Raw genomic sequence first — 11,953 nt, 5'->3', positions numbered from 1 at the left:
GCCTGTATGCGGCAACAAAGACCCAACACAGCCAAAAATAAATAAACTTATTTTTAAAAAAAATGTGTTCTGGGCTTCCCTGGTGGTGCAGTGGTTGGGAGTCCGCCTGCCGATGCATGGGACGCGGGTTCGTGCCCTGGTCTGGGAGGATCCCACGTGCCGCGGAGCGGCTGGGCCAGTGAGCCATGGCCGCTGAGCCTGCGCGTCCGGAGCCTGTGCTCCGCAAAGAGAGAGGCCGCAGCGGTGAGAGGCCCGCGTACCGCAAAAAACAAAACAAACAAACAAACAAACAATGTGTTTTGCAGTCCTCCTCCTTAGACTCATATGCACCTGCCACTTACATGCTCAAGCATATATGGACTTGTATAACAATTAAATTAAACCATTAAGGATTGGTTTGCTTAAAGGTTAGACAGATGGCCTCAGAATTTGTACAGGGAGGGTAGGGAATTGAGAGCCATAATTTAATAACTGCTCATTTCTTTCTCAGGTCCAGACTTTGAACTTACGATTGAGTCACAGGAAGAGAGTGCTGAACTCAAATTAGAAGTGGTGGGCATCAGAGGCTATGATCTTCCCTGCAGTGTTGCAGAACACAAAGGGCATTTCAACATATCTCCTTAATAAGGGATTGGAACAGGAGAGGAAGATCATGGCAGGTTCCACTCTGATAGGTAAGTTTATTCTACGTGCACATATGGGTGATTCCTTAGTGAATTGTGTCTTCAAAATGTAGTATATTTGCTTCTTTATTTAAAACATACTGATGGTAGACAGTAATAAGAATATCAGATGAGAAATCAGGACTCAAACTGTCATTCTCTCTTTATTGTTAAGCTTTCTGTGGCACTTCACCCCCCACCCCCTGCCCCAAATTGATGATGCTGTCAGTAGGGTAATTTACCAGCTGCTTCTATTCTTGGTAAGTTGAGAACCCTTGTGGAGATTCCCATATCACACAAAGAATAATTGTTAACACTGCTCTCCTTACCTGGGTAATAATAATAGTTAGAAGCTGAGTTCCTTCCTTCATTTATTTTTCATTCACCAACTCATTTGATACTCATGTCCTGAGCACTTTTGGTGGTCCAGAGACTCGGTAGCTCCCTGGAACTTCCTCTTACCTAGATGTCTACTCTTGTGCGAAAAAAAAGTCCTCATTCCCTTGATGGTTCTCTAATGCCTTCAAGCAGATAATTTTTAAATGTATCCATTTAAACTTTTAGTCCAAAATTTCTAGTTCTTAGCAGATTGATTTTTGACCCCTAAAAAACTATAGGAAATACTCTGTACTCACTTTGTATCTCTGCAGAGTAGTACAGGACCATAAAAATGATTGTGTGGTTTGAAATCATGCAAAAGGATCTTAATAATCAGTGGGGAAAATGATAATTATTCTCTGGCCTTTGAAAATTCTTACCAAAATATTAAAACTCTTATTTTCAGTTATAAATGTATAGAGAAGTAAAATAACAATAAAACTAGTGTGTGTAGTACTCCATTATTCTCCATTATTTAAAACCCAGACAGTGAGAATTAAAGTGTTTCTTTTTTCAACAACTTAGCAAGAATAGTTTGAATAGTGCTTGCTTTCTTCTTGTCATGTAACTTATGACACAGAATAAGAACCTTTTCTATGCTTTGATGAATTATCATACCCTTTTTCTAAGATTGGATCAGCTTCCAGTGTTTTATCCATTGTTCATTCAGTGTCATGAAACATCTCCAAGAGTTCCTTGGAACTCTTGTGAAGATTTTGTTGCTGGCATCACTCCTTATGGAACAATATCATACTTCTTATCACAACCACTGCCTTTAATTATGTCACTAAGTTCACCTTCCCCAGGTTCCTCTTACTGCATAACGAGAGTCTCTTCAATGGTTGTGATATCATTCCCACAGTCAACTATTTCTTCTATAAATCTATTTATGTTCTATTTGAATTTCACTTCTAGGGTTATCATTTTTTGTTTCTTTGTTGCACTTACATTTTGTTGTCCAATTCTCTATTTGGATCATCCATTTAAAAAAATGTCATGTGGGTTTATCATGGGGAAACAAGGAGGCAACAGAACTATACACTTTGCTGTCTGTGTGTGAACTGAATAATACATGCTCAGTGACTAATCACTGACAGATTTTGAAAGAAGGGACTTGATTTGTCATTAATCATGATATAAAACTGTTACTTACAGAATGATCTATGGAACTGAAGAGCTAGCGTCTTGGTTTGTACTTTCGGCAATTTCTCACAGTTAATATACTGTGGTAATTGAAATTTGGATCGTGTGATTTCCAGGACTGGTATTTTTTAACTAAATTGGGGTAACTGAAATTTTTGTGTATCAGGGCCATGCGAAGGGAAAGTTGTATGTATAATAGAAGCATTTTCTGCTCCGTGAAAACCTCTTACCGTGAGTGAAACTTAGGCTGGCGAAGTCACCATGAAGTAGAGCTTTTCTCAGGATTTTGATCAGGCGTTTCAACAGATGACAAATTCAGTTGCTTAACTTTTGTGGCCTGCTAGCATCTCCGTATTCTAGTTCCTCTTTGCAGAACGAGGGATTCCTTTATTCAAATAACATTTAATGAGGTACTAAGTTTAGAATGCAATATTGGCCAAATAGACTACGAAACAATTCAGACACTTGACAGTTCACAAATGTAGAATGACTTGTGAGTATTAGTGGAATCAAGAGATTTCACTTGACTGACTGTGGACCAAGTCTAAAAGGGAAGCGAGCCAGTTGGAAGATTGTGAATAAAATGAGACGGCGCTGTTGCAGGTGGCTGTAACTCTGCAGTGAAGCAGAGCATGGTGTTGCTGGACGCCAGCTGCGGTGCCACTATGAAGATGAGCCAAACTCAATTGCCAGTGTTTTATTGTTTTCATCTGGTTCATTCATTACTTATAATCACCAAATTATTTTTAATATTTTCACTTAGGTAGAATAGTGTTGGAGGGATATCAATTATTATATGAAAGCCAAACAAAATATGTCCCCTGATGTGACATTGTGAAGTTGATGGTATGGCGCAGAATAAATAATGTCCTGTAATTCAGGCTGTTACTGTCACTGCTGACTCATTGAATGGCAGGAAGAAGCCACTTAAATTTTTTTTATGTTTTGGCTTCTAAGCTGTTTAAGAATAATTATAAGAGCTTACCCACATCACAGAGATCTGGGCTTTACGAAGTATTGGTTTTAAAATATTTTGAAATTTTTGGATAAAATGTGTTAAGGTTATTTTAAACATTGTTATACTAAGTTACTACTTGAATCAAACTATTGTAGTAATAGATACTTTCCAAATTTTAGATAGTTTTTAATATTCTGTGCATGCCCAAATGAATCATTTATATATCAATCCAAATTAGGAATTTCACAAGGAGTGGTAATATGGGTAATATGACTTCTAATATTGAGGCAATATAATTGTGCTTTTAAGTGCTTTGTAGAAGGACGTGTTAGACTGAATCGTATGAGTACCATTTTTGTACGTCAAAATGTTAAAGTACTGGGAAATTCACATAGTTTAGCCTAAATTGAGGCCAAAGATTAATTCTATTGCCATTCTTTACCCTAGCTAATGATTTTAATCTCTAAGTCCTACCTAATTTTAAGTTGGGCGTGCTGTAGTCTGCCATTTAAAAGATGTAAGAATGAGCAGGAATATTTTTCTCTATCATCTTCTCCCCTAGTGCATCTCCTACTTGCCTATCTATATATTAATGCTGATAAGTCCTTTATTTACTGGCTGTGTGAAGTTGATCAAGTTATTCAATACCTTTAAACCTTAATTTTCAACTATAAAATAATAATAGTAAATACTGAATCAGACTGCTATTCAGATTAAAAGAGGCGATATGTGTTAAGTATATAAAATAGTACCTGGCACTTAGTACGTGTTTAACAAATGTCAAGTGTTAATTTTATAACTTCAGAGCAGAAATAAAGCATTATTCCTCATGTTTAGTCCTATCTTTACATTTCTGTCTAGTCAGAAAACTTTCTGTTGTCTGGTATGATGTTGGTGTGATTAATAAAATATTCTGATGAAGAAAAGTACCATATCTATCATTCAATTGTACATAATAAGTAGGCAGTTAAAATGTTTAATTGACTTAATTTCTCATTTAAGAAAATAGATTGCAGTTGACTTCCAAATTATTCAAAATATAATTTGTTCCTTCCTTACTAAGAAAGTACTTCAGAATGCTGTAAAGCCTGAGGGTCTTTCTTGTAACCATATGTTATGATTGCATTATGGATGTGTAGGTGGGTCAGTATTAGTCAATAGAGTCTTGGATAAAGTAGATTGTATTGTGTGGTCTAACTGACTCATCTTTAAGTCTTTAAAAATATTTCTCTCTTTCATTATTGGAAGGCACAGTTTTCTTTTTCTGTTAGTAACCTTTTCTCCATAAGTTGATGATCTAAATGGAGTTTCTCGTATTGGAAGTTACTGCTGTAATGCCTTTTCTGCAAATATCAGTGGTACCTATTGGAAGAGCACTGGTATCCATGTTGATCTTGCCCTCTTTGGAAGGCAGTTGTGCCAGAGCTGTCTTGTTTGCCTCCATCTGGCCACACTCAAATTCAATATCCATCTGGCTTCTGACTCTTGGCTTCTTCTCTGCCTTTAGTGACCCTGCTTCTCGCTCTGGACTTGATGCTTCTTTCTGGTCTACCTGGCTTTGACTCTTGGCTTTCCCTCAAAGACTTTGGCCTGACTTTGGACAGGAAGCTCTTCAGAGCACCCTGAATATTCTGATTTCTTCAGAATCTATTTCCTTGGCTCTAATAAGCTGGACCAATAACAGCTAGCTTGACTGGCCAGTGCATTCACTTATGCCAAAGAGCGTTGAGAAATGGCGGTGTTCACAAAGGCTCTATCAGAAGCTTCGAGCTCATGCAGAATCATTTCCCTTAACAGCCTTGAATTACCTTTGGGGGAAAACAGACTTTGTGAGTCAAAATAAATGTTTGACATTTTAGGAAAAACATCATTTGAAGTATAGAGTTTTATTTAAAACTCTAGGGTTACATGGCTGTCATCTGTCCGTTCTCTATTATGTGTTGCTACCGAATACCACTTTCTTATAGGCATATAAAAAATGCATCTACATACTTCTCCGTCTGCTGTAAAAAAAAAAACCTGGCCCTAATGACATCTTCTATCAATGTTGATAATTATTAGAGAAGACTTGCTATTTCTGCCACACAGAAGAAAATGCAAGAACACAAACCTCAAAGAGTCAGATTAGAGAGCTCTCATGATATTTGAGGTCATTTTCCAACAAGCATTCTTGCAGGCATGATGAAATTCTGTGTGATTTTCAAGTATCACCCTAGAAATGAAAAGTTCCTCATTGTTTTATTTATATGTCTGACATAAACACTAACAGTTCCAAATAATAAAATACAATGGAAAGTGTTGACATTTTCAGTTTTCACATAGCAATATTGTTTTCTAAAAAATAAATAAATTATTGTCTGCACTGGGTCTTTGTTGCTGTGCCCGGGCTTTCTCTAGTTGCAGCGAGCGGGGGCTACTCTTCGTTGTGGTGCGTGGGCTTCTCATTGCGGTGGCTTCTCTTGTGGAGCACGGGCTCTAGGCGCACGGCCTTCAGTAGTTGCAGTGCGTGGGCTCAGTAGTTGTGGCTCATGGGCTTAGTTGCTCCGTGGCACGTGGGATCTTCCCGGAACAGGGCTCGAACCCGTGTCCCCTGCATTGGCAGGCAGATTCTTAACCACTGTGCCACTAGGGAAGTCCCAGCAATATTGTTTGAGGCACTTACTTTGAAGTAAAAATTTGCACAATTTTGACATTTATAAATGAAAGCATTTGGCTGATTGATTTTAATGGTTGAATCATGAGAGATGCATATTTCAGGAAACTGAAAACTGCTCTTTTTTTCTCTATTATCTGGTTAGCGTTCCTGTGTGGCCATTTGTTTTAAACATGTCAGCTTTCTTTAATTATTCATTTTAAGCAGTCACTGATTGCTGATGTTATTTAAGTGATCCGGGAACACCTGTAGACTAAAGCCAAGGTCAGTGTTTTGAATACGGGAACAAGATTGGAACGTTTTTCCTAAGGTCAAAGACTGACCTGAAACTGGGGGAGGTCATGTTATAGAAGAATCCAAACGAATTATAAGATCAAAGCCAATTGGTACTGGTGCTTGGCAGAGGCTAAAGCGCTTCCGAGATGGCAGAAGCTCAAGCAATGCATTCAATGGGGAGCTCTGGTGGTGCGTCCTGGGGACCCCAACTCTAGGAAACTAGGCTGTAGGCGAAGTCAATGAAGTTAGAAGAGTGGCTGCAGGAGCAGTGGTAGAAGGTAGTCAAACATGATTAGGCAACGGTAAAGGGAATCCCCCTACTGAGGACTCAGAAAAAAACAAATGGTCAAGCCAAGTTTGATGCTTTTTTACTGGGCTGAGTACTAACGTTGTCCCTGGCCAAAAATTAGTCCCAGAGAATGGGGCTAAACCTTATGTGGGGAGTAAGAATGATAACGTTTCTGTGTTAGAGTGTTATAATTAAAGAAGCCAGACTGTTGTAACACGAGCCTTGTCTAGGATCGTGGCAGTGAAAGAGAAAATACAAAGGTAGACTTGAAATGCATCATGAGGGAAGAACTGATTGAATATGTGGATTTGTTGGAGGTTGAGAAGGTGCCTGTGAGCTTTTTAAACTTAGTGTGCCTGTGACCAGTTGATAGAAAAAGGATAGGCCAATAGGAGTGGCTCTTTGGCGTGAGGAGGAAGATTAGCTCTGCGTTAAGCCTACCGAGTTTAATGTGATTGTGGAAACAGTGATAGAGACAAGTGCGCCGTGTGAGGAAAAATATTGCATGTCCCTCTACTGTGAATGTTCTTTCCTTATCTACATAACCATTTTGTTGGCATCAGTACCATTTCTATAGCTTGCAATCCTGAGTGAACTACTGAGATGATAACGAAGAAGACAGAACATTTAAACTTTCAAAGAATATTTGCCTTTCTTCTTAAAAGTACTAATTAATTTAAAATCAAAAATAAAGGATGTTAAAGTATACAATTTTTTAGCTAGAAAGCCAAATTCAATTAAGTATATTAAAATATTGAGGCTGCAGACAACTCCAGGGTGTATCATTTATATTGCAGTGTATATGAAAACAGCACACTGGAATTTTACATTACAATCCGAGCGGCTATCCTCAATGATGTGAGAAAAAGTATTCATAAATAAATTTTAAAATAACATTTACAGTTTGAAAGTTAAATATGACCAATTAGAAGTAAAATGAAACAAAATATTCTATCCCCATCAAACAAATTTAAAGCGAAAGAACAAACTTAACCACAAATGTGCAAGACTTATATGAAGAAAATTACAAAACTGTAAACAGTCCCAGAAGGATTGGTTAAATGGAGACACATACTGTTTTCCTGGATGGATGCCTTAGAATTATAAAGATAATAATTATATCTCACGTCGGTTTATACATTTAACACAATTCTCATAAAAATCCCAGTGGCATATTATTATTTTCTGATCTTAACAATAGGGATTCTGGGCTTCCCTGGTGGCGCAGTGCTTGAGAGTCCACCTGCCGATGCAGGGGACGCGGGTTCGTGCCCCGGTCCGGGAAGATCCCACATGCCGCAGAGCGGCTGGGCCCGTGAGCCATGGCCGCTGAGCCTGCGCGTCCGGAGCCTGTGCCCCGCAACGGGAGAGGCCGCAACAGTGAGAGGCCCGCGTACCGCAAAAAAAAAAAAAAAAAAAAAGTAAAAAAACAATAGGGATTCTATAGTTTATCTGAACAAATAAACACATGAGAATAGCATGGGCAAAATTTTAAAGGAAATGTATTGAGAATTATGTAACATTGCCATACTATTTAATCTTAAACATATTATAATGTATTAGAAAAGTACACTAATTAAAGTGGGTATTGGTTTACGTAGTGATAGACAACTGAGTTGAGAAGAATTGAAAGTACAGAACAAATCATAATTTGAATACAAATTTATCATACTTTGAAGTTAACATTTCAAATCAGGGTTAAAATGTTGGACTATCCACTAAGTGATATAGAAGCAACAAGTTAAGTATATAAGGTAATAAATTTAGATGGTTATATTATCTGAGAGAAATTGCAGATATGTTAAAGATACAGATACAAAAATTAAGCAATAAAATGCATAGTGAAAATAGTGTTGAAAATGTTATAATTTTGACATGAAGGGGGGGTTTCATTAGGAGGGGACATGACAGTAAACAAAAGCCACGAAGAGAATTATAACTTGAATACCTATGTATTAATATCTAATTACCTAAAAACATATAAAATCTACTGGAAAAAATATAGCATAATGCAGTAGGCAGAAAGACTTATAATAAAAATTCTTCCTAGTTAATAAGAAAAATATGTATCCTCAAAGCAAAAGATGTGAAAGACATGAAGAGGTAATCCACAAGATACGAAGACAAAATACAAACATGTAAAAATCCCAAATCATTGTGGTAATCAGAGAAACTGAAATTTGCAAATATAAGTCAGCATAACCTTAATATTAAAACAAGACAAAGACAAGAAGGGCATATTACAGTCAAATCTCTCTCATGAAAATTGACGTACAAATTCTAAACAAAATATGTTTATCTATCTGTTATGGGTTAATTTATGTCCATTCTCCCTCCCCACCTCCCCCACCCCCACCCACATTCCTATGTTGACCTCTTAACCCCCAGTACCTCAGAATGTGACCTTATTTGAAGATATAGTCTTTACGGAGGTAATCAAGTTAAAAGCAAGACATTGGAGGGGGCCCTAATCTAATATGACTGATAATGTTATAAAAGGGGGAAATTTGGAGACAAACAAGTATACAGGGAGAGTGCCATGTGAACATACAGACGGATGTCTGCAAGCCAAGGAGAGGGGCCTAGAACATATCCTTCAATCATAGCCCTCAGAAAGAAGCAACCCTGCCAACATCTTGATTTCAGACTTCTAGCCTCCAGAACTGGGAAATAGTAAATTTCTGTTAAGCCACCCAGTTTGTGATACTTTGTTATGGCAGCTTTAGCAAATGAATACAATTGCTAATCTAGCGATGAAGAAAAAGGGTAATAGATTAAAACAAATAGGACTTATTCTTGGGATGAAAAAGCAATTTACATCTAAAAATCAAGCAATGTAATACAGTACATTAACAGAAAAAGGGAGAGAAATCATATGATTATAAAATACCTTAGGAAAAAAAAGAAAAAATATCTTAGTAGATCAGGAATAGTAGGGAATTCCATAATTAGATAAAGAATATCTACAAAAGTTCTATAGCAGGGCTTCCCTGGTGGCGCAGTGGTTGAGGGTTCGCCTGCCGATGCAGGGGATACGGGTTCGTGCCCCGGTCCGGGAGGATCCCACATGCCGCGGAGCGGCTGGGCCCGTGAGCCATGGCTGCTGAGCCTGCACGTCCAGAGCCTGTGCTCCACAACGGGAGAAGCCACAACAGTGAGAGGCCCGCGTACCGCAAAATAAATAAATAAATAAATAAATAAATAAAATATACTACTTATAATAGCATAAAATACCCAAGAGTAAACTTAACAAAATATGCCAAAATGTGTGCAACTATGTACAATATAAACTAGAAAACATTCTCAAAATAAAGACCCAAATAAATGGAGGGATTATACTACATTTATGGGTTGGAAAATGCAGTGTCCAGAGATGGCAGTTTTCCCAGGTTTTCCCTGTGGACTCAATGTAATCATAGTCAGAACCATAGCAGATTATTTCTTTACTTTTGGAGAAACTAAAAAACTGATTCTAAAATGTATATGGACATCAGTGGGCCAAAAAATAGGCCAAGGCAATCTTTAGGGAGAACTAAGATGGAAGATGTTCACCCAAGATATCAAGTCCTACTATAAAGCTGTGACGATTAAAAGTCTGGTGTTGGTACGTGGCAGACAGACTGATCAAGGAACTACAGTAGCTCAGAAACAATCCCACACACATATGATTGTGTGATTTATGACATTATGGTGCCTTGGCAAAGGAACAGTTTACTAGCTGGTGTTGGGTATATTTGTTATATACATACTGAAAAAGGCCTATCTGTACTCTACCTCACAGTATATAAAATTAATTCCAGATTGATTTCAGTACTAATTACAAAATTAAAGCCACCATAATGTTAGAGGGAAACAGAAAATATCTTCATGATTCTGGAGTAGGCAGAGATTTTCAGAACAGAATATGAAAAACATTACTCATAAAGGAAAGAAAAATGACAAATTAGAGTATACTAGAATTAGGAACTTTTGTTCATTGAAGGACACCAGTAAGAAAGTGAAAAAGCAACCCAGAGACTATAATAAAATACGTTCAAGATCTATATCCAAGAGAGACTTTTTTCCACATTACAGACAGATTCCTGCAAATCAGTTAAAAGCTGTACCATAATAGAAAAAATGGGGAAAAAGTTGAATGGGCACATGACAAAAGAGGACATCCAAAAGGCTAAGAAATATATGAAAAGGCACTAAAATATCACCAGGCATTAGAAGAAAAAAAAAAAGGACAGGGAACAAACAACAGATTTTGCTTTCCCTGAAGCCTTTGCGCAAAACTACTATTTATATCTCATTGGCTAGAACTGTATCACTTGGTCAACCCTAGTTGCAAGAGAGGATGATGAAGGAGTACGTGGCTTCTCTAATTTCTCTTGTGTTACTGGCCAAAGAGGAGGAGTTAGGATATTAGTGGTGAACTGCGTGTGTCACAGTGTGTGATCGAGTCAAGTGAAACGTCTAAGAGCTGTACTGAATACACAGGTCTGGAGTGCAGCAGAGAGGTCAGGCTGCAAATAGAAAGTGAGGTTCATAATTATGCAGAGGGCATTTCAGAGCTAGCCTATGGATATAATTACTGAAGAACTTGGAGTGAGTAGAGACGTTAAGATAGAATCCTGGTGTAGACAGAAATTTACCAATCTGTCAGAACAAGAGAGGGAATCACAAAGGAGTGTGAAGGACTGCAGGAGAAAAGTCAAGTGAGAGTAGTGTTTGGGGAGCAAAGGGAAGTGAGTTGCAGGGAGAAATTAGGCAAAACTTCAAATACTAATGCTGGATCTGAATAGGCAAACTCTGAAAGAGTTCTCTTTAAAGCCAAGAACAGGCGGAAGTGTTAATTTAGGCTAATCAGAGAATACTTAGTAAGTTGAGGGCATTTTCACTTCAGTTCTCTACGTATTTTATGTCAAGTTTATGGGATTTTTGGGCTCAGCAGGATTCGAAGGTATTTATTCAGATGATAATAGTTGGTACAAATTTCATAGTTTAACACCATCCACGACAGTTACACTGTCTGGTCATGGACCCTAGGGTTGAGTGACACATTTTAAGCTCATAATGGTCACCTGTGCAATTCAAGACAAAGTGGAGACTTTCTGAATGTGTGGTCTCAGTGCTGCCATATTAGCCTAATGGGAACTAGGATTGATATTGGCATGGTTCTCCTTGTCTTCACTGAAGGTGATGATAGTTTCTTTCTCCCAAGTTTCCTCATAGCCATAAAGAGACTCTGGGTATGGACTAATGGCCTTGCTACTGCAGTGCTGAGTATAGATGGGAAAAAAATCAGTCATTTGTCTTGTAGCACACTCATCAATCCATTCCCATATCCCTGCTAACAGGACTGATTTTCAAGTGTACTGTAAACTACCTAAGTAGAAATGGAAAAAAAAAAAATGTTGGTTGAACAAAATTGTTACTGTTAATGAGATTTTGTGCTATTGATGTCATTAAAAAAAAACTTCCTGTGGCTTTGGATTAAATTAACAAGTTTACAAATACTATAAAGCTAATTCCTAGCAGAGAGGGAAATCAACAAGGTGGACATTGAATATTCTCTTCCAAATATATTGAGGAAAAAGGGGTCTGTAAGC

Source organism: Aethalodelphis obliquidens, unplaced genomic scaffold (assembly GCF_003676395.1).
Source record: "Aethalodelphis obliquidens isolate GAN/ISIS:26980383/991018 unplaced genomic scaffold, ASM367639v1 scaffold107, whole genome shotgun sequence".
NCBI lineage: Eukaryota > Metazoa > Chordata > Mammalia > Artiodactyla > Delphinidae > Aethalodelphis > Aethalodelphis obliquidens.
The sequence above is the reverse complement of the archived record's forward strand: the minus strand, read 5'-3'. Positions refer to the sequence as shown.